This window comes from Cricetulus griseus, chromosome 4 (assembly GCF_003668045.3).
Source record: "Cricetulus griseus strain 17A/GY chromosome 4, alternate assembly CriGri-PICRH-1.0, whole genome shotgun sequence".
NCBI classification, from domain to species: Eukaryota; Metazoa; Chordata; class Mammalia; order Rodentia; family Cricetidae; genus Cricetulus; species Cricetulus griseus.
The window spans coordinates 223,973,510-223,996,513 of NC_048597.1; the positions used below are offsets into that span (position 1 = coordinate 223,973,510).

At 42.5% G+C, this 23,004-nt stretch overlaps 1 protein-coding gene across 9 annotated transcripts in view; it reads right to left on the reverse strand.

Moving 5' to 3' along the window:
* The window catches only part of Rbms3 (RNA binding motif single stranded interacting protein 3), a 680,800-nt gene that overhangs the window by 330,120 nt on the left and 327,676 nt on the right, over positions 1-23,004 (reverse strand). The window lies entirely within an intron of this gene.

Consider the following 23,004-nt stretch of genomic DNA (forward strand, 5'->3'; position numbering starts at 1 on the left):
TTGGCAGTCAGAATCCTGAGCTTCTGCTTTCACCTTTCACAACTCCTGGTGTAGATATACTTATTCAGCGATATCATTGTATAGACACAGAGACACAGTCAAATGGAATAGTCCATGGGGCCGAATGCCTCCCTTATTACAGGAACAGTAGAGTCCACAGGGCCATATGCACCTTTATGTTAGGAACAGAAACAATTTTAAGCTCATAAGAATTTTTAGCTGAAGATGAGTACAGTGGGGCTCATGCCTTAAATCTCAATTCTCAACTGGTGAGGCAGGAGGATGGATGAGGTTTGGTGTCAGCCTGAGCTATGTAGTGAATTCAGTGTAGTCTGAGGTACAGAGTAAGACTTGGTCTAATAATAAATCAGCTAATATGATGTAAACCGTGACTGAAAGTTGTTCAAAATTACAAGAGAAAATGTTAACATGATATTCCCCATAGTCACCTTTTGTAGAGTTTTATGTCATGATTTCTGGAGGATCTTTGAGAAGCCCATTTATTAAGGATAACTTTGGGGTAAAATCATTACATTATAAACCTATTAGTGAGTGAATTCTCCCATTAAGCTCCAGTGCTAAGTGCCAACCAAGGAGGGATTATATAAGATTGGAGACATGTTCTAAACACAAAAGTGGAAAGAAGGAGGCCAGCTGCTGAGGTGAGCCTCCTTCAGAGAACCAGCACTGTAGCATGTTGGGAACCAAAGCATTCACAAGACATCTATAGCTAAGGAATAGGACATTATCCTAAATGGAGGTTGCTACAGAAAGAAGGATGGCAAGGTATTACCCAGCCACCCAGTCTCTTGGTTCTCTATTTATCTTTCATCTATCTATCTATCTATCTATCTATCTTCTATCTATCAATCAATCATCTACCTATCATCTATCTATCTGTCATCTATCTATCATCTATCTATCTATTTATCATCTGTCTGTCTATTTGCTGTCTTTCTCTGTGTATATGTATGAATTCTCACATTCCATATTAAAAACACAAACACCAACCAACTACATCTACCATGCACAGACTCTCCTTTTTCTTGTTTCTCTAGTAAATGTCTCCCTCCATTCCTCCATATGCATGGGGAATGATCTAGAAAAAATAGTTCATAAAATGCTTTCCTTGTGGAAAGTATTTTTTTAATTTTTCCCCTCTAGGCTGCCCCAGAATACATAATTCATTCATGTAGAAGTTGACAGGAAAGCTGGTTCCCCAAGTCATTGTTCCTCCTTAGAAGGACCTTCTCGGAGGACAGAAACCTGGCTGCCCCAAACACGAACCTGAACTTTCAGCAATGAAGGTCGAAGTGGATGAGGCGACAAACCCTGAAGGACCCACTCTGGGGAAGTGCCTATGTGAAGAACAGGAGCCCTGTGAAGGCCAAACCCTTGTTCCTGAGAGCTCCACATGTGTTGTTGATAATGCACACAAAATGTGATTAGCCACCCCAGAAAGGCCTAGAATCACTCCCTTTCTCACTAGATTACTAGATAATTAGATCAGTGGCACTCTTGCCCATCTGTGGCTGTCAGATTAAATCTGGCTGCTTCTGTTCAGATAACTGTCAAGCCCCACAGAAGCAGACAGACAGTGGCACTGTGGGGAGTTGAGGGAGAAAAATGGTGTTCAAAGACTCAAAAATCCTGCAAGTTTTCTTAATAATAAAACACTAACAATGTTCAGTGGATTGAAGAGTATTCAAATCATCATTGTAGCAGATTAAGAAATAGTACCAAACCAAGCCTGTACACATGGGCTCAGTCCACATGAGTGAAAAATCTAACAGGAAGACTGCAACATCTAAGTGTCTGCAGGTGGATGAGAAACCCTGAGAAGGAAGGAGGGGCAGAGACTCTGCTTGAAAGCCATGGGTCTCCAACCTTTTACAGGAAAGACCAAGTTCAGTTACACACAGAGATCCATCTCCTGACACCAGCTCGACCTCTACCTCTTTCTCTTGTAGAACAAAGACATGTTCCCTTTGCACAGTAGAAAATCACATCCCCATATAAGCCTCCATGAACCACCCAAGAGAGCAAAAAACAAAGCAAAGAAGACTACAGGTCCTGTGGAGTGTCCTATGTTTTGACATCATGACATGATGTCATCTACAAAGTTCACAATAGGGAACCATGTGATCCAGTCACAAAAATAAAGAAATTTCACCAAAAAATTTCATATTAAAGTAGGTTTTAAAATTATGTGTTGGGTCACCCTCATAGTAATCTTTGGCTTATGGATGTTACCCATAAGTTCCTATAGGGTGATTCTCTCTTTACTACACTTTTGCTAGGAAGCATTCCAGCCACTCTCCAATTCTTGGAGGTGGGACCTGAACTCTGCAGGAAACGGGGATGTATTCAAACAGAGGGCCTAGATGCTTCCAGGACACATTTTTTATTCATATGTGGTAAATAGTCCTTATTTTCTATTTATGCTAGGAACAAGAAGGTTGTTTGCTTACAGAGCCAATCTAAGTGCCCAACATCAGGAGAATGGATGCAGATGATTACACAATGGAATCTGCATCATTTATTCAGAAGAACAAAGTTATGTGGTTTGTAGGTAAAATGGATGAGACTGGAGAGAATCCTATTGAATTAATTAGGCCAATGACAGAAAGACAAATATCAGGACTGGAGAGAAGGTTCAGTGGCTAAGAACACTTTTGTTCTAATAGAGAACCCAGGTTTAGTTCCCAGCACCTAACCTACACGGCAGCTCACAACTATCCATAACTCTAGCTCCAGGGGATCATATGTCCCCTTCTGACCTCTGTGGGCACTCCATGCATGTGGTAGATACACAAAAATTTAAACAAAGCATTCATATAAGTAAAAGTAAATACATTGGTTTTGAAAAAAGCTCTTTAAAGAAGAGAAGCAAATATATGCTTTTTCACATATATGTATGTATATACATACATATATGTGTGTATATATACACACATGCACAGATATGTCTTAAAATTAAAGTTAAAGACTATGTTCACTTTTAAAATAAATTTTCAAAAATAGAGCTTTTGGGGTGGGGAAGTGGTGCAATTAGCAAATACTTGCCACACCTTCATGAGGACAAGGGTTCAATACCCCAGCTCAGCCAAAGCTTTACATGGTCATGCAACCCTGTAACCCCAGCACTGGAAAGCAGAGACAGGAGCTTGTCCAGGATTCACTGGCCAGCTAGTCTGGCTAAAATGGAAAGCTCTAAATTCAGAGAAAGACCCTGTCCCCCTGCACCCCCCCAAAAAAGGTGGGCAGCAACATTTGGCATTAACCTCTCTCTTCTACTATATGTGTGCGTGCGCGCGCATGCGCACGCGCGCGCGCACACACACACACACACACACACACACACAGAGAGAGAGAGAGAGAGAGAGAGAGAGAGAGAGAGAGAGAGAGAGCTTCAAATAAAGACTTCTCTCCATGTATCATCACACAGACTCAACAGTCGTTTCATCAGCAGGTATACAAAGCTACATAGTTTCTGATCACAGGCTGACAGTAGGTATTGGCAGAGAGCCCATCACTGTCTGCAGGCTCAAGAAATGAAGGTGGTTATTGTTTTGAACAGGTGAAACCAAAGGCTTTTTAAAACTCTTCATGAAATGCTCAAGAGATGTCAGTTCTAGAGGGTAAGATCTGTACCTGTCAAACGTTTGCCTTTTAGTTCTTACTCTCTTAGGAAGACAATTCTGGAGAGAGAGGTTTGGCTTCTAAGTTTTAGGACTCATTGCCTCTGCAACTGCAGATGCCACTGATGTCTGATGGGTCCTGGCTGGTTCAATCCCCATCCAGGCAAGGTGACTGCCTTGAGCTCAATGGGTCGACTGAAGAAGCAATAAGAGACTGGGGAGCAGCTCAGTATACAGAGCACTTGCTTGATCAGGATGAGACCCGGGATCAATCTCCAGCAGCAAATAAGAAGAAAGTAAGTAATAAAATGTCTTTAAATAGCTCAAATGCTCAAGTCATATCGAAGAAGAGTAAAAAGGAAGTAGGCAGCATGTTTTAAAGTCAGTGGAATAAAGGGCAGGATGATGGAGAGATGAAGGTGATCTGGAAAGATGGCTCGGCAGTTAAGAGCAATTGTTGGTCTTGCAGAGGACCAGGGTTTCCTTCCCTCTACACACATGGCAGCTCACAACCATCTTTACTTCCAGTTCCATATGGTCTGATGCCCTTTTCTGACATCCACAGGCACTGTACATCCATGGTACACACTCATATATGCAGGCAAAACATGCAAACACACACAAAAATAATAAAAAAATTGAAGAAAATAAAATTAAAAACAAACTCAATGGAACAGAGTGAAAGCTGAGCAATCAGTGTTGATTTTTTTGTTACCAAGTATATCACTGTTGACTTTTTCCATCTTAGTACAAATTCCATGGAAACAGAATACAACCAACAAATAAAACCCAACTTTGCTCACATAATAAAGTGCACCAAAGTCTACAGAACAATAAAAAACCTTGAGGTATTTCTAAAATATATTATTTCTAGAACTTTCCTCATGGATATTTTAATTTCTAAATCTGGGAATGGTACCAAAGAATCCTCATTCTGTAAGAAATGCTTACAAATTATCTCTCTGGAAAAAGCCCACGGGTTTTCTTTTAGACGTGAAGGATTTTCAATCTTCTACCACCAGAGAAATTCAACTGGATTCTGGGGCATTTTGTGTTGAAATCCATTAAATCATTCAGGAATTCAGCCACATTCAATCACTAAGCCAAGCCAAGGCTCCTTCCAGGCCCCTTCTGACCATGTCTTTGTCATCACAGTGAGATAACTAGACATCTGCAGGATCCACATGAAAAAACAAGGAAAAGTTTTCACCTTTGTGGATGGAATTGTTCTAATTCATATTTTCAGCAGATTTGGGAATCTGAGTTCCTGATGTATAACAAATATTGGATGAACAATGAATATTCAATAGCTCAAGAGTGTATTGCATGAGTGCACACACACACATGCACATACACATGCATACACACACACACACATGCACACACACATGCATACACACACACACATGCATACACACACACACATACACACACACACACACACACACACACACACACACACACACACAATCACACACAGAGCTTAAAATTGCTCCAAGCTAGCAATGTCTACAGAATAACATTATTTTCCATCTTCCCATTATATTTCAAGTGAAGGAGCAATGCTGATGAAATGCTAGGAGAGAAATTATGGAGTCTGTTGGCTTGTCTCTTCTTTGCAGATTTTTGCATACATCAAAAATGCTTCACAAATCATCCCTTTGAAAGGCAACTGAATATTTCAGAATTGAGGCTATCTTTTTCTGTCCTTCCAGGATGAGGCAAGAATTTGGAATTATCCTCCCAATAGTGACCATGAGACACCCATCAACAACTCTGGAGATGTTCCGCATAACAGAAGATGGTGACTAGGAAGTCACCAAGCAATTCTGTAACTGTGAAGTGAAAAGCTTATAAGCCACATGGTCCAGGAAGATTAGCATGCAACTCTTAGGATATTATAAGAGCATCAGAAGTTCTGAGTTACAGATTTAGTAGGCTAATGATTTTAAATACATATCTTTCTGTTAATAATGTTAGATTCATAATCTATTGTTGACTTGGGTTTAATTTTAATGCTTATCTTTACTCAGAAGTATCATACACCTCATTATCTGTTCTGGCATGCTTTTGTAGAGAGAGATGACATGCAAGAAAATTACTGGGTCAAATTTCAACAGTCTATTTTTCTCAGTCATGTTGAACTTGTGTTTCAGGTTCCAAAATCTTTTTCTTTGATAGGAATGGGAGTGTGTGACTATATTTTTCCTGTGTAACTCCCAAGCTTCTTCCCACACTTGCACACACATTGCTCTCTGTTCTGCTGGAATACAGTTCTTTTATAAAGCTAAGTCTGGGAAGATGGGCTAATGGTTAGTGTACATAAAGACCTGAGTTTCATGCCCAGAACCCATTTGAAAAATGCTCAAGCATGGTGGCAAATGCTTATGGCCCTAGCACGGGGGAGGCTGAGAAAGGCAGATCCTGTGGCTCAGTGACTACCCAGCATTGCCTACTAGGCAGGTTCTAGGCCGGTGAGAGGTCCTGTCTTGAAAACAAATGATGGCACCTGAGGAATGATACTCAAGTTTATCTTCTGGTCTCCAGCACACATACACAGATGTACATAGGTACCCCCCCACACACATAAGAAAAACTACACTTTCAGAAACTATTATTTGCCCAAATAGAACAGATATTCACAAAAAGGTTCACCGTATCTTTCCCCAGTAACAGAGAAAAAGAAAAGGATGTCTAATTAGCACCTACATCTCAGGAGACTTTAAAAGCTCCAAGCACTGAAATGTTCCTGGGCACCATTCTTTATTGCTCTGTAAGCCATTTCTCCCATTTTATGGAGAGAGAAATAGTCTATTCTGATGCCCGTGTTATTAGGGGCACTAAATGCTTTATAAATACTGTCTGATAGTAAATACTCCATAACGAGGGAACAAGGGACTAGGAAAGATAATTCTAAATGCAATGCTTTTAGTTCCAGATCCATCATGCTGTCTGTTCCTACACAAGAATTGTTTCTTCATTCTTCCTCTTGAACAACTTGAGATACCGGTTTAAAAACAAAAAAGTCAGAAGGAGATTGGAGAGATGGCTCAGGGAGTGAGAGTACTGGCTGCCCTTGCAGAGGACCAGGGTTTGATTCTCAGCACACACATGACAGTTCATAACCTTCTATAACCCCAGTTCCAGGAGATCTGACACCCTCTTCTGGCCTCTGTGTGTACTACATGCATGTGGTACACATGCAGGCACACACACACACACACACACACACACACACACACACACACAAACACACACACACACACACAAACACACACACACACACTGTAAATAAATCTTAAAAAATCATAAACTTGGGGACTGGCAGAATGTTTGCCCAGTTTATATAAGAAGTTAGATAGGAGATAAGGAAACCGCATCTCTATTTGGCAGTCTTGTCTCCTGGTAGTTGGAACGACTCTGTGTTTAAATGTTCTTGAAGCTGCAGATGAGTTGCTGGCCCAGAGACAAACTACACATCTTGGCATTTCCCCCATACTTTCACAAAAAGTTAAGTTCTTCAAAAGACCCCACCTTTTTTATCATTTATATTGTGGCTTTGACACTCCTTTGGGAGACTTTATAGTGATCCCCATGATCTAGGAGGGAAAGTATTGCTTCACCCCACAAATATGCCATTCACAAGCACTCATTAAAATGTATTTACAAATCCATAATTCTGCCTACACTGCACTGCTAACCCCTTCCTCCACACAGTCCACTGCAGTCTCTCTTCTGAGCATTTTCTTCGCTAAATGAACCCCTTAAACTGTCCTTGTCTCTTGAGTGAATTCTTTTCTTCAAAAAGACAAGAACCCAGGAGAACTTCTCACCGGGCAGCAGCCCAAGTAAAATCTGCAACACAGCAAAGACACACAGTCCAAAAATATAAACACCTGCATCTCACCCAGGCCACTCTCTTCAAGCAAAAAAACTATAAATTACATGATTTTAAAAAGCATGTGAGCCTGGTCTACACAGCAAGTTCCAGGAGAGCCAGGGCTACTCAGAGAAACCCTGTCTTGAAAAACAAAAAAGCAGGCATCTCTTGGAACAGGGTGCATTAAAGCACAAAAATTGCAGCAAATGCTGGAGCTCTGGAAAGGTTGTTTCAGAGAAAGGAATAATGAGGAAGAATCCTCTAATTTTATCTGAATCATTAGGTTCCTGCTGCCAAGTTTCACTAATGATGAAATGCTAGAGGAGAAACTGTTGGATTTTGCTGGCCCCTCCCATCTTTGGTAATCTCTGCAGACTTCAAATTCATCACAAGGCATTGAGATGAAAGGGAATAGAATACTCCAGGATAGTGGGTGGTTGTGGGTGGAGCATATCCCTCAGGCTTTCCTGAGAGTTTTTCCTGCCCTTGGAGAGGAAACCCACCCAGCCATCAACACATCTCCCGACTGCTGCCGTCATCTGCACAGGCACCAACAGGAAGCAGCCACCCCGGGGGTGTCAATCTGCCGTCTTCTGATCAGGACATGAAGAGGAAATAAACCCACAAATGAAGGAGAAGAAAGAGAGAAAAATAAATTTCTTAGTGCCACTTCCTGCTGAAGCAAACTCAGAGAGAGACATCTTTGTAAACAAAACACAGGCTTGCTCCAATGCAGCAGCGTAGCCAGGAGCCTCTCAGGCATGAATAGCCTGAGAATGAATTAGAGACAGGACCTGCTGCCTGGACATGACCCAATTTGCTACTTTGCATAACACAGAAAAACAGTGGTTGCTCCTTCTATATTGATACAGTTTTTGGTTGCTTTTTTTTTCTTTCCTTTCTCTTCAGTCAGTCAGTTCACCCATTAAAGAAAATAAAACACACTTAAAATAGTTTTATATACCAATTTGGAAAATCACATCCCATGTCACAAAGACCAGGGCATGTAACTGAGCTTTAATGCACTGTGTGGCATCCGGCTGCACAAATACACAGAACCCCAAAGGTGGTGTTTGCATCCTAAATATTTCTAACAGCCCTTCACACAAAAGATCTTTGCTTCTAATATGTGACCTGCTTCTAAAAACCTATTAAGTGCTTTAAATTTAATTTCTGAGGGAGGAAATTGTTGGACAGTCTATAATGTGCAAAACCAAAACAAGAAGCAAGAAAATGACAATGAAATTCAAATCACATCCCACCCTCCACCCTCTCCTAACACATACATTAATAGTTCTAGCGACAGGGTATTCATTTACTAGCCTTACAGAGTTTGATTCCCTTTAGGAAAATTTTTATTTGCACTTTACAACTATCATTAACTTCAAAGGAGACTGACAACTCTCAAGTTATTAAGTTAAAAGGCAGCCAACTTTTCAGCTGGAGTCACTGCAAATTAATTCTGTCTTACGGGGCCGCACTGGGTCATTTCCTGAGCCAATAGCAATAAATAAAACTTACTCTAATAATATAAAAGGCAAGGCAGGATAGTAATGCTTTACCGATTAAAAATGCTCCACAGTGGGCAGGAAGTAGGCTCTGCCTAGACCATGGGTAACTATTTCATACCTTGTGTGGTTGAAATATTATTTTTCTATATTGTGACACCCTACCTTTCTTTCTGACAAGCAAGCTAAAGAGAAGCAGTAACAAAACACCCCTTATTTTCTAGATGGCAGAAACCATCCTTTCTGAACATTTATTTCCTAGCATCTCTTGCAGCTAGGTGCCCTTGTTGGACCAATAAGGACTAAGTCACAGTATAACATATTTTGCAGCTATCAGTGCCGCCTGACTCTTTCCATCCTTCCTTCCTTTCTTCCTTTCTTCTTCCTCGCCCTCCCTTCTCCCTTCCTTCCTTCCTTTTCTGTTTGATAACTGGCACACAGATGGAAGAGTCAAGACACAAAACATAAGGGGAAAAAACTCAGTAATATAAAGAGCCCTGTATAGTAAACTATACAATAAAGGGTAATAAAAAGAAACTGTATTTCTAAGGCTTCTAAAACTCAAACTAGGAGATACAGGAAACAGAAGAATCTCTAATGCCAGGCACACAGTTGACACAGCATATGACATGTAGATCTGCTGAGCAATGAACACCGTGATTGGTTAAAATGACTGAAAAGGAAATCATAGGCCAAACATCACAGAATATAGTAAGAACACCGCTATGAGGATAGACAACGGCTAAGTTAGAAAAGCACCTGCCTTGTAAGCATGAAGACCTGAGTTCCATCCCCCGAGCCCACAAAAGTGCCAGGTATAATGGTGCATGCTTGTAACCCAGTGCAAGGGAGGCATGGGCAGGAGGGTGTATGGCTCTTGCTACCAGCCATTCCAACTAACTTAGTGAGACCCAGCCCAATGAAAGGCCTTGTCTCAAAGGTGATGGATAGTGTGTCTGAGTAGAACAGCACACCCTTTGTCCTCAATATATACATAGCTCATTTGGTTTCCTAGCCTGCTTGCCTAGCATATACAAAGCTCTGGGTTCCATCTATAGCATCTTACAAAAGTGAAATAGTGGTTCACACTTTTCATCCTAGCACTCCAGAGGTAGAGGCAGGAAGATCAGAAGTCACCCTTGGTTATTACAGGGAATTCAGTGGTTGAGAATGAAGCCTGAGAAGGAAATTTAATTACTGGGAGATTGGGGGGCCTATAGGAAATACTTAAAGACACGAACTTGGCATTAGTAAAAGAATGAATGTCTGAAGCTTTGAAAGGCTGGAATTATGGAACCAACAGGTGATTGGCAAGTTTTATCTGGCAGTGGTTAACATTTGGATGACAGCATGCTGAGTGTGGTGACACTCATGTATAATCTCAACACTTGAGAGGCTGTGGACTGCCATGAGCTTGAGGCCAGAGTGATATAGGGAGAGCCTGCCCCAAACAAACAAACAAAACAAAATTACCTGAAACCTATAAAGTTAGCAACCAAAACGCTGGTTGGAACACCATGGATATAAGTCAACCCTGAGTGGAGAATGGGTGTTAACTAGCTTTTTATAGAAACATGAGTTTGATGAACAAGGAAGACGGATGAACTGACTCCTGAGCACAGGGAAGGGAATGGTGATGTCTTGGAAGAAACTAGTTTCTGAATACCACTGAGTCAGAGTGAAGTGGTCCCTTTGCTGCTGCTGTGATAAAACACCATGACCAAAGGCAACTTAAGGAAGAAACATTTGTCTGGGCTTACAGTTCCCGAAGGATAAGAATCCATGATGGAGGAGGAGAGGCATGGTGCCTGGAAGAGGATGCTGAGAGCATACATCCTGGACCACAAACAGGAACCAGAGAGCAGACTTGAAAGTGGCAGGAGCTTTTCAAACTGTATGTCTGTCTGTCCTCAGTGACATACAGACAGTGGCCATGTCAGAGGAGCAGCTGGTGGCAACTGAAGTTCAGGTGTCAACCCACCAGGGGGTAAAGATGATAATGTACTTGTAGGAAGGCTGCACTTCCTAAATCTTCCCAAACAGTGCCACTTACTGGGGGTCAAGTGTTCAAATATCTGAGGGAACTAGGGACATTGTTCATTCAAACTGCTTCAAGGAGACATTAGGAAAGGATATTATCTTGGATAGGGCTTTACCACCCCAGAAATAGATGACACCAGATTATCTGAATAAGTCAGGAACAAAGTGAACAATAAGTTGTCACTGTCAGCAGCTGGGGACCACGGGAACACAGATGATGCCTCATAGTCACCTCCAGGAAGGGGAGGCATTGACCTCCCCACTGTTTGTGAGAGACTTTGCAGCTCATGCTTCCAGAAGAAAAAGAAGATCCCCAGGTAGGCAGTACCAGGTGGTATAAGCAAGCTGATTTTCTGCATGCAGAAATAAATGGCTTCCCATGGTGTCTGCTGAATCCCTTTCACTGTATGAGAATAAAGTAAATTTGGTCCCCTGCTCTGTCTCCAAAATGGAAATGTGTTCACATTAACACGGGCATCTGCATAAGAAACAGCCTGCATCTTGAAGTAATTCTAATAGTGAAATGAAAGCTATGCTAGCCACATGCTGAGAGTAAAAAGCCACCTTAAGTTAGAACAAACCGCACAGCTCTGCTTCCTTTGGGTCCCACAATGCCTGTTACTTTGCTAGAACACCATATATGATTTATAAATGCCCATTAGATCCTTAGTTATTATGGAAATGCCAATGTTGTCTTTGGTTGGGAACCACCAAAGTACAGTAGGTATTAGAGGTCTTATCTATGGAATTTCTTCACTTTCTACTTTTTCTCTTTTATACTAAAAAAGGATACTGCTGGAACTACAGATTGATAACTGCTGATGTCAGTGCTGGGATTGGAACTCAGATCTACAAGATCAGTATACATCCTTAGCCAATGAGCCATCTCTTGGGCACGATCTACCCCACTACATGGGGCTGAGATTTCTTTATGAGGTATTAGCAAGTTTGTTGTCTTCACTTGGCCAAAGACTCTTTTAGAACAGGTACAATAAGCAGGGTGGGATTATTTACACAAGGTCTTTGCATATTCAGAACTATTAATAATCAGGAGATAAAATGGGAGTCAGAAACTATGTGTTCAATATCTATCCATAGATGAAACTATTGGGAGTGACAAGCTGGGACTTTTGTGACACCAGCAATATGCCTGGAGTTTTGAGGACCTGTGGAGACCCTCTTACTCATGGACCGCTTAGGAATGTGGCAAAATCAAGACTTTTCCTTCCATTTCTCTGGGCTCAGCTTTTTGGCTCAGGGCCATTTAAAAGGCAGAACCAGGTTCTTGTCATTGGTCAAGACTAGAAGCTTCCCCAAGAACTTGGTATTTAGAAGTTAATAAAGGCCTTTCAATGCTTGGCAATTGAACAGAAAAGCTCCTAATCAGGGAGCCTTTAAAACCTACTTGGAGACTGCAGAGCTTATACTATTATACTGCACAAAACTGCTTTGGTACGTATACGTCACAGCCCTCCTTGGGCTAATGATGCTAATGCTACTTGGGTTTGTTGTTGTTGTTGTTTTAACATTAAAATGTATGCCAGGGGCTAGAGAGATGGCTTAGCAGTTAGGGGCACTGACTGATGTCTACCGAAGAGCACCTGGCTTTGGTTACCATCACCGCACTGGGCGGCTCCAATGCCCTGTAACTCCAGGGATTGGTTACCATCACCGCACTGGGCGGGTCCAATGCCCTGTAACTAACTCCAGGGATCCAACCCCCTCTTGTGGTTGCTGCTGGCACTACACTTACATGGCGCACACGAGGACAAGCAGGCACACATACACAAAAACGAATCTTTAAAAGACTGTATGATAAATGTTGCAGTTTAGACTGAAGGAACTATAAAATGATTCTATTGACATATACTAATGCTATTACCTAAAGGGCTGAAGAAGAACTCCTTACTACAGGATATTGCTTTTCTGTCCAAATGAATCTTTTCTGCTAGTACCACTTTCTCTTAAGAAAGGAAATCATAGGATAAGTAGATGATCGAATGGAGGTGAATTTTACCTATTTTATTACAGGTTTCAAGCAGAAAGTTGGCTTTTTCATATTTCATAATTATAAAATAGGGCAATTTTCAGACACTCAAATACAAATTTGTTTTTCCCACATACACACACACATACACACACACACACACACACACACACACACACACACACGCACACGCACACACTTACACACACACACACACACACACACACACACACGTGCGCCTGCACAGAACACATATGGCAGAGCATTCATGTGGAAGTCAGAGGAAAACCTGAGGGATTTTATTCTCTTCTGCTACTATGTGAGTCCTGGGAATCGAACTCAGGTCTTCAGGCTTGCTGCAAGCATCTTTACCCACTATGTATACATGTGCAGGGGTGAGAGTAGCTCTGAGCAAACTAGTATTATGAATTTAGGGGACCAAATAGAAGTAAGGAGAGGGAGTTGACAACCGAGAACTAACTGCTCTGGAGCATGCTTAGCTCTGATTTATGGAAATGCAGACGAAGGTTTGTTTGGAGTCCTTTATGAGATTGCTTTAGCATGTCATGAACCTCATTAGAATAAATATGAAAAGTTCTGGCTGAGCCAGTTACTTGAAGGGACAGGGGATAGTTCCATTAGGAACTGCACAGGGCGTCAGGGACGGAGCTGGGGAATGTCTGCAGGCCTCATCCCCGTGTTGAGGAGAGAAAAACGCTTAAAGTCAGTGAGGGAACAAAGCACAGATCCCCCCTCTGCTTATTATGCTCCACAGTCCTAAATCTCATTTCATACAAGTCACCTCTTCTTTTAAGTCACAAATGTCTCTTAGTCATTTCCTCTGGGTTTGGGTTGGAAAATGCTATTTATAACACTGAGCCACCATGAAATCCTCTTTCTAATTATCATCAAAAGCCCTCTGTATACACAAACAAGGTGGGAATAGGAGTCTCAGGTCCTAAGATGCTCAAGTGCCCAGTATTTTGGACGTCTGCTTTGGAATGGAACAGTGAATTCAACATATTAGACCCAGGGATGCAGTTCAGTCCAGTAAAGTCCTGCTACTCAAGCCCGAAGACCTCAGCTCAGCCTCCAAAATCCATATTTAAAAAAAATTAAGCCAGGCACAGTGGTCCCTAAGGCTCCCCCTATTCAGTGAATTTTACACCAGTGACACTCCTCTTTAGAAAAGCATGGTGGATGGTATCTGAAAAACAACAGCTCAAGCTGCTCTCCAGCCTCTGCATAAACACACACACACACACACACACACACACACACACACACACACACACACAAGCCGATCGCCATTGAGTTACCACACATGTGTTCAGTGGCAAACCCAAAGTCCTTTCCTGTCCTCTTCACAGCAGTTTGGATGGCAAATGAAAGGCAATGCAGAAAACAGATCCCAAACAACTCAGGATTCTTTATTCCCAGCTGCAAGCTTGCCAGCTCCTCAATGAATGTCTGCCTGCATGTCTTTACAACTTGGTCAGCTTGGAATTTGGCGCTACTCAGGGAGCATCACAACGGGGGACATCTCCTCCCAGCCTAGATTCTGGCTATCAACTCTGCAGAGCAATGTGCCAGGCAGGCACCAATCCACAGGGATAAAGGAACCATCTCTTCTATTCTAATTGCTCCTGGTTTGCTAGGAAGTCTGTGAATAGACCTTCCCTCCCACCAGTTTGCCTTTCTGGGTGGTGTGTGCATGCCTGTGGCAGTTTCCCTGGCTCTTTGTGTCTGGCAAGTCTTCTTGGGAGCAGGAGGCAGAAGGGGCTAAACGAAGAGGCCTGCCATTCACTGGGAGGAAAGAAATTTTGGAAAAGTTAACCTTGCCTCTCTCCCCACTCCCTCCCCTGCCCCATTCTGTTTAATTTGTACAGATCATTAGCAAATGAAAGGTGCTCTACAAACAGAACAAAATGGGTTTTCACACAGACAAACACTGAGCCACAAAGAGGAGAAAAGCGTGCTTAAGCTAGGTTACCGACTGCAGCAAAGCTCACAGAAAGGAGTCAGCAGGCACCATTGACACAGGACAAGTGCAAGCACAGTCATGGGCATCAACTTTTATCCTAACGGGTTCCTCCTCTTTGACCTGTGCAGTGCATCAACATGTCTTCCTAAAGGAAGGTACTAACATTTGAAAACTGCTTGGGAAAATTCTCTCCAGTGGTAAAAACGAATAGTGATCTTGCTTGGAAATTTCAACCTCTTATTTCCTCCAGGAGTGAACGATCATGTCAGTCAATATTGATCATTTATAATGATTTATCTGACTCAAGCCCTAGTGACAGAAATGGAGTAGCAGTTAGAGATGAAATAATGGTACCCAGCTTGTGTGTGTCTGGAGGCCAAAAATGTTAACAGAGCCTTGGGATGGTTATCATGCATCTCTTTATCACACTGCAATGGAGAAATCAAGAAAAAGAATCTAAACGAATGTTCTTGCTTTTATGTGGTGTTGGGGTGGGATGGAAAGACAGAGGGACAGCAGGCATGAGGAGAGAGAGGAGTCTGACTGGAACCTCTCTACAGCTAACAAGCACAATTTAAACACAGTCGACTCTATTTGCTATAAAGGCTGCTACGTAGAACTAATAGTCCTTTTACATGCATAGATGTTTTGTGTTGAAGTAGCCATGACCCAGACTCAAGGCCTGAATGTATATGACCTTAGGGACAGCCTCACATATTTCTCCCAGTGTGGCTAGAAACTCACTAACAAAACTTGACTTCCTTTATGGTAAAGACATCCAATACACACACACACACACACACACACACACACACACACACACACACACACAGGAACAACCCTGTGATAAGACAGCATCTTCATGCTTAGTGACTCTCCCTTGAGGAGCCCACAGCTACACTTGGGCATGTCTAGCTTTCTTCTCTAAATGAAAATTTACATGATTTGTATTGTGTGCGTGTGTTGTGGGATTCAATGTGTGTGTGTGTGTGGGTGTTCATGATCGTGCCATGGCCTGCATGTGGAGATCAGAAGACAACTTAGAGGCATTGTCCTCACAAGAGTCTGGGATGCTTGGTATCAGATGTCTTTTCCTGTGAAGCATCTCACTGCCCCTCGGATGCTAAGGCCATTTCACTGTCCCTGGGATGCCCAGGCTGTCTCACTACCCCTGGTTTGCCTAGGCCATCTCACACCCCCACTCAATCCCCAGCTCTGCCTCATAACTTGGCTGGTGAAACCCTTTCCTGCTTTGAAGCTAGGACTCCTGGATAGGACTCAATGTTCCCAACAACAGGAGAACTCCTCAGACTGCAAGTGACAGGGCAGAGCTGTGCCATCTTCAGGTATACTGCCCACATCTTAAAAATCTTGCATATTTATGCTACCTCCAAATAGTTTTTTGCTGGTTCTTCTTACAGGAAAGGGCACACAATGAACAGAAACAGAAAAGTCATGGAAGCCCCACATCATTCATTCATGCCATCAATATCAGCTTAACATACTTAAAAGAAACTTAAGAGTTTCTGCTACCCAGTGAGAAGCGATAGGCAGGTTCTGGAAGAAGAGGAGAGAGTCGTTTTGGACACAGGCCCAAAATAAGAAGGTCCCCCTTCCACTTTCTTTGCTACTCACAACCACACTTAATATATTCCTCACTAAATTGGTCTGAAATGAATCCTGACTGGTTTTTATCAACATCGACCTTTTCCATTGTTTAAACAAAGCTCTTTTGTTCTCCAGTGGTTTAAAATCTTGCTGGGACTAAGAGTCACTGAAAAACAGAGCTCTAGGTTTGTATGCTGTTTTCCTTTTCCAAATTTAAAAATTATTATTATTACTATTATTATTATTATTATTATTATTATTATTGTGTGTGTGTGTGTGTGTGTGTGTGTGTGTGTGTGTGTGTGTGTGTATGTGTGTATGCATGACATGGGGAGGTCTGAGGACAGCTTTTAGAATCTGGCTCTCTCCTACCTCCATGGATTTGAGGAACGGAACTCAGGTCTTTGGAATTTGTGTTTCCAATCATGATGCTGTCAGTGATTCATATGGTCAAGGCAGCTGCTTGACTCCATTTGTCTAACTTCCTTTCTCATGCATTATGCATGCTGACTGATTTTCTTGTCAGTGAACCCAAATGGACAAAATTCTCCATGACGGCCACTGAATAGATACCAGGAGCAGCTGATGTTAAGTTGGTCCTCAACTTTTTGTTTCCAGCTTGATCACTGCCTGATACTAGGATAATAAAAAAAAGAAAACATGGCGATGAATGGTAAAGACATTCATTTCTCTAAGACCTCGGAACTTAACAGACTCTTGTGAGATGAGAAAACACAAGAGATACACCATGTGAAGGCACTTGCTACACTCTGGGAAAAAAGGGACTATTCAGACACAGTGAGACAGCCTAGTGGGTAAGTCATTTTCTGCTGGGCCCAATGGCCTGAATTCTTGAATACCTGGAACCCAAACAGTGGAATAAGAAAATGGAATCCTACAAGTCAGAAGGAGAGAACCAACTCTTCATGCTGTCCTCTGACTTCCCCACAAGCACTGCTGCATACAAGCACACACAAATAAGCAACATCCAATGCATCTTTTTGAAAGGGACTGTAGAACCCATTTCTTACTATCAGCAATGACATGCTTTTAAAACAACAGATTCCACAACAGTAGTTAAGAAAGAAAGCAACAGAAAAATACAACACAACTCAATGCAACACAACACAACACAACACAACACAACACATAAGCAGCCAGTGCTGACGTGTTGCATCTTCTTCTTAGCAGGAGCCTTCTCTTGGCTCTCACTCAGGCTCTCTCTTCCTTTCTGTTTCAGATATTGAGAACCTGATTTCCTGTGACCTGCTAGAAATTTAATGGAGAATTAACACTAGGTATTAGGATGCTAATCCTCTGGTTTAATTATCCAGCCCTGTGGTGGAGGTCACTGCTGCTTACACGGGCACTCAGACAGCCATTTTGCCAGAACAACTATATTTTAGGCTGTGGTGTGGTTTCTGTGGCTTGAAATTTTGACTGCAAAGGACTGCACGAGAAGGAACTAAAATCAGATTGTCAGTAGCTGCTGATGTAGTCCATTCATGAATGTACTGAGGGAAAATGAAGTCCAAATTTAGATTTGCAATGAGAGGTCGGGAAAACAGTCCAAAACCAGTTAAGTTGTCCATAAGATCCTTGCAAATGAAATATATATTTGAAAACTGAGGTATTTGAATGCACCTATCTTTCAGATTACCCAATTCTGTAATAAGATATAACAAGTTTACCAACGGTAACATTCTATACACCATACATAAAACATTCACATGCAGAGAAAACAGAAGCAAAAGAGAGAAGAATGTATTCTTGTACAATGACTTGGGCTAGGGAGGTATATTTTTATCTGTGATGTCCAATTTATAATCTTTTAATATAGATTTCACAGATGAGCTACAAAAGCACCAGGGAGTTTTTACTCCTTAAAATAGCTACTAGATGACTGAAAAACACAGGTGGACTCTGTCTATTACTGGAATGTCTGGACTTGCCATTCTGGACTACTGCATGCCATTAGAGTAGAATGTTCCAATCATCAAGCATGTGGACGACTTTATCAGCTCTAAAGTGTGTTTTCTTCCCCCATTTTAATGGCCCCTGAAATTAGGTTGCTTTATAAAGTGGCTGACAATGCGGTACCAGCATGATGCAGCCATCAGTGTCAGGAGGGGAGATCCCAGAAACACCAGTAGAAAGACCTCTGAACAAGCAAGCAGGCTCTTGACCACAGGTCCATGTGGGGAAGGCCACATGAGCACAGCAGATCTCCATCATGAAACGGTTCAGACTCCTGTATGAAGAGCTGTCAGCAAAGCCTCAATTTAATGAAATTTTCTTTTGTAATTGTGTGTGTCTGCATTAGTATGGATGAGAGGACATACGTGCAGAGGCAAGACGACACCCTCAACTGTCATTCCTCAGGTGCCATCAACCTTTTATTTGAGACAAGACCTGTAGGATCTCTCTTTGGTGTAGTACTAGCCAAGTAGCCTAGACTATGAGGTCAGCAAGCCTCAGGACTCCTCCTGTCTCTGCCTCCCCAGCACTGGGATTGCTTGTATGCCTGTGCCATCAGCAGCAGCTTGTTTGTGCATGAGGGTTCTGGGGACTGAGTTCAGGACCGTGTGTTTGTAAGGCAAACATGTCACTCATAGGGCTATCTCCTCAGTCCTACTCAATACTTTTCTTTATGCATAGGAATGATTAGATAGAAAAAAATAGGGCTGTAGAGATGGCCCAACTGTTAAGAGCATTTGCTGCTCTTGCAGAGGACCCAGATTTAATTCCCAGTATCCCTACAATAGCTCACAATCATTTATAACTTCAGTCCCAGGGTATCTGATTTCCTCTTCTGGACTTCACAGGCATTATGCTCATGTGTTACACAAACATACATACAGGAAAAACACTCATACATCAATATAAAGCTTTATTTTTTTTAAAGAATTCTAATGCTGAAACAAAACAGCAGCAGTGAGAGGCTTGGTGGGTCAAGGAACTTGCCAACAAGCCCAATGGCTGTTCAAATCTCAGCATCCGCATGGTAGAAGGAGGGAACTGACTCTTATCACTGACTTCCACATGCACACCAAGGTATGTGGAAACACACACACATATACACACTAAATAAATATGTAATTTTAAAAATGTATTTAAAATATCTTGGTTCCATTCTACCCAGATTCATAGGCCAAGGATATTGCCAAGGATGACCTCACACTTCCGTTCTGATCCTTTACTCTTCGCCTGATGAATGCTGGGATCACAGACAAGCTATCATACAAAGAATGTTTAATTGCATGTAGAAATTCCTGCATTTATGTTAGTCTCCTGTGAGATTTGTTGTTGTCCAAATTCTTTTATTCCTTCAAATACCATATGAAATCTTGGGAGGTAACAGGCCAAATATTTCAGGCCTATGGTTTCTAAAATGTCCCTGAAACTTGGAGAGTTCAGGTGACTTCCCAAACCAACCAACCAGCTACCATCAAGCTAACAAGCCTGGTTTGCACTCTCTAAATCAGGACAGAAGCCACTGGGGCCTGCCTTCCTCCAGAACAAAGTGTTGCTGTGGCCATGTACAGTCTTGTGTAGGTGGTTAGCACACAACACTGGAGGTTATAGGGCTTTCAGCCCGTGAAGGCCACCTAAATTGGTGTGTTCATTACTTTTCTGTTGCTGTGATAAAACACCAAGACCAAGGCAACTTATATAAGGGAGGGTTCATTTGAGATTACAGTTTCAAAGGGGTAAGGCTCCCACACCTTGATGGCAAGGAAGTGTGGCAGCAGGCAGGCATACAGGCTGGAGCAGCAAAGAGTTCAGATCTTAAAACACAAGTAGGAAGCAGAGAGAGTACATTGAGAATGGCCTGTGGCTTTGAAAAAATTAAAAGCTGGCCCCAATAACATACTTCTTCCAGCAAAGCCACACCCCTGATGTCTCCCCAAACACTGCCATCAACGGGAAACTGAGTGTTTAAACACCAAAGCCTATGGTGTGTGGGAGCAGTCATTCTCATTCAAACTGGGCTGGTAATTGAGTAATATTCTAGAATTCTTGCCCCCTAGTGCACTGGAAGGAATCACATAGTCCCAGAATGGATGGGGATCCTCTTACTCTAACAAACACACTGGCTGGATGACCTTCTGGCCCCCAAGACAGCACATCCACTGTTCTGGAGACTTACGTTCTGTAAGTTAAGCAGGGCTGACAGGCCACAGATCACAGGGCATTGTCAATGTGGAAGGATGTCGAGCCTAGGACCACAGATGACAGAGTGCTGTCCATGTGCATGGAAAGCTGGCCCTAGGAGGGCCCACAAAGAGACGACACCTCCCAGGATCCTGTTTTCTCCAGATCAAAGGTTTGGAAGAATCTTGTTGAAGCCGGTTCCATGGGGACGATTACACAAATGCCACAGAAAAGTAAACAATAGCAGCCAAATAACCAACAACCGTGTTCAAGAATGGCACAGTTTGCCTTAAGTGTTGAGACATTTAAATAATCTGCCATCAATATTCCAAGCCAAGAAGTCAAGAGAAAACTTAATGTCACCAAGAGATTTCTTTCCTCCAAACAAATACTGTTAACATTCTGGGGAGCAAGGGACTGTTCAAACTTACACACAATCCTGCACATGTTACTACCATTTCTCTTTTCTAACTTGTTTGTTTGTTTCCGTTTGTCTGTGTGTCTGTGCACAATTGCATATGTCATGTGTCTGCACGTGTGGAGGTCAGAGATCAACCTCCAGTATTTTTTCTCAGGGTTCTCAGGTCCATCTAATTTTTGGGCAGTACCATTCACTACCCTGGGGCTCACTTACTGGTGAGGCTGGCTGGCCAGAAAGCCCCTCCTGCTGCCCCTCCAACAGGCCCAACTTTTCATGTGGGCCCTGGGGATCTGAACTCAGGTCCTCCTGTAAGCAAGACAAGTAGCTTATTGGTGGAACCATCTCTCCATCTTCCCTCTTGTTTTGGGTACAGGATTTCTTTATGTGATCCATGGTGGCCTTGAGTTTGCAGTAATCCTTCTGCCTCTGCTTTGTAACTGCTAGCATGGCAAGCACGCATTACCACCACTGGCGATCTTTTTTTGTTTCTTTTTCTTTATGACAAGACATATAATTAGTGGGAAGAAAAATGGGCCTAGTCCATTTCTTACCTGGTTCTCCTGTCTCACTTTTTCCCTCTTCCCAGAACCTGGGAGAATGAATTAAGAGGATGAAGTGAGAGCGAAGAGAAGGGATCTGGACAGTCGGGGGCTAACAGGTGTGTGCAGTGCCTGTCCTCACGGTACTCTCAGGTGCATCTTCATCCTCAGATTCTCCCAAATGAACATGAAGACTGGCAAGACCTTTAGCCCCTAAGTCTTCAAGGCTACACAACTTAGCAGTGAAGTATCCCAAGTTTATTGCTTTATAAGCTCAGCTTTAATTTAACTTTAAAAACTTTGATTTCTCTATGAACTGACCCTCCGGGAAGGCCAAACCCCTTTGCCTCCTAAAATAGTGACACCAACTGGGAACTGAGTGTGAACAGCTTCTCTGGGATGGCTAATCTTGGTGCCAACTTGACTACATTTGGAATTGACCTAAACCCAAGATGCTGGGCACACTTATAAGGAATTTTTCCTGATTAGATCATTTGAGGTGCAAAGACCCACCCTAAATCTAGGCCACACCCTCGAGTGACAGCCCACATAAAAGGACATAGAGAAGGAAATTATTGCTTTTAGCCTGCTCGCCCTCACCCTTGCTGGCAAGTACATCCACCGTGCATCTGAAGCATCACTTTCCTGGTGTTGGAACCTACCTCTTTGGAATTCCAACATAGTCTGAAAACTGTCAGCTCTTTACAACTTGGCTGGGCTTCCAGTGCCAAGACACGGACTGCTAAGACATCCAAATTTGTGGACTGTCAGGAGATGGCTATTGTTGGGCAACTCAGACCATAGCCTGCATGCCATTCTAATAAGCCTCTTTGTGTGTGTGTGTGTGTGTGTGTGTGTGTGTGTGTGTGTGTGTGTGTGTGCACATACAAGTAGACAGAGTTTCTTTTCCACCTGGTCCCACAGCCACCTTGCCTCAAATAAACACAAAAGTACTTGGGTTATTAAAAACTTTTGGGCAATAGCTCAGGCTTCTTGTTGGCTAGCTCTCTCTTAATGACTAACCCATTTCTATTAAACTATGTATTGCCAAGAGGTTGTGGTTTACCTGTAATGCCCCAGCATGTTACTCCTTTTGACTGCTAAATGGTGTCTCCCTGGCAGTTTCTCTCTGAGTCCTCTCCCCGGCATTCTCCTCATCTCTTAGCCCCACCTATGTCTCCTGCCTGACTACGGGTCAATCAGTGTTTTATTCGTCAACCAATGAGAGAAACATAGATACA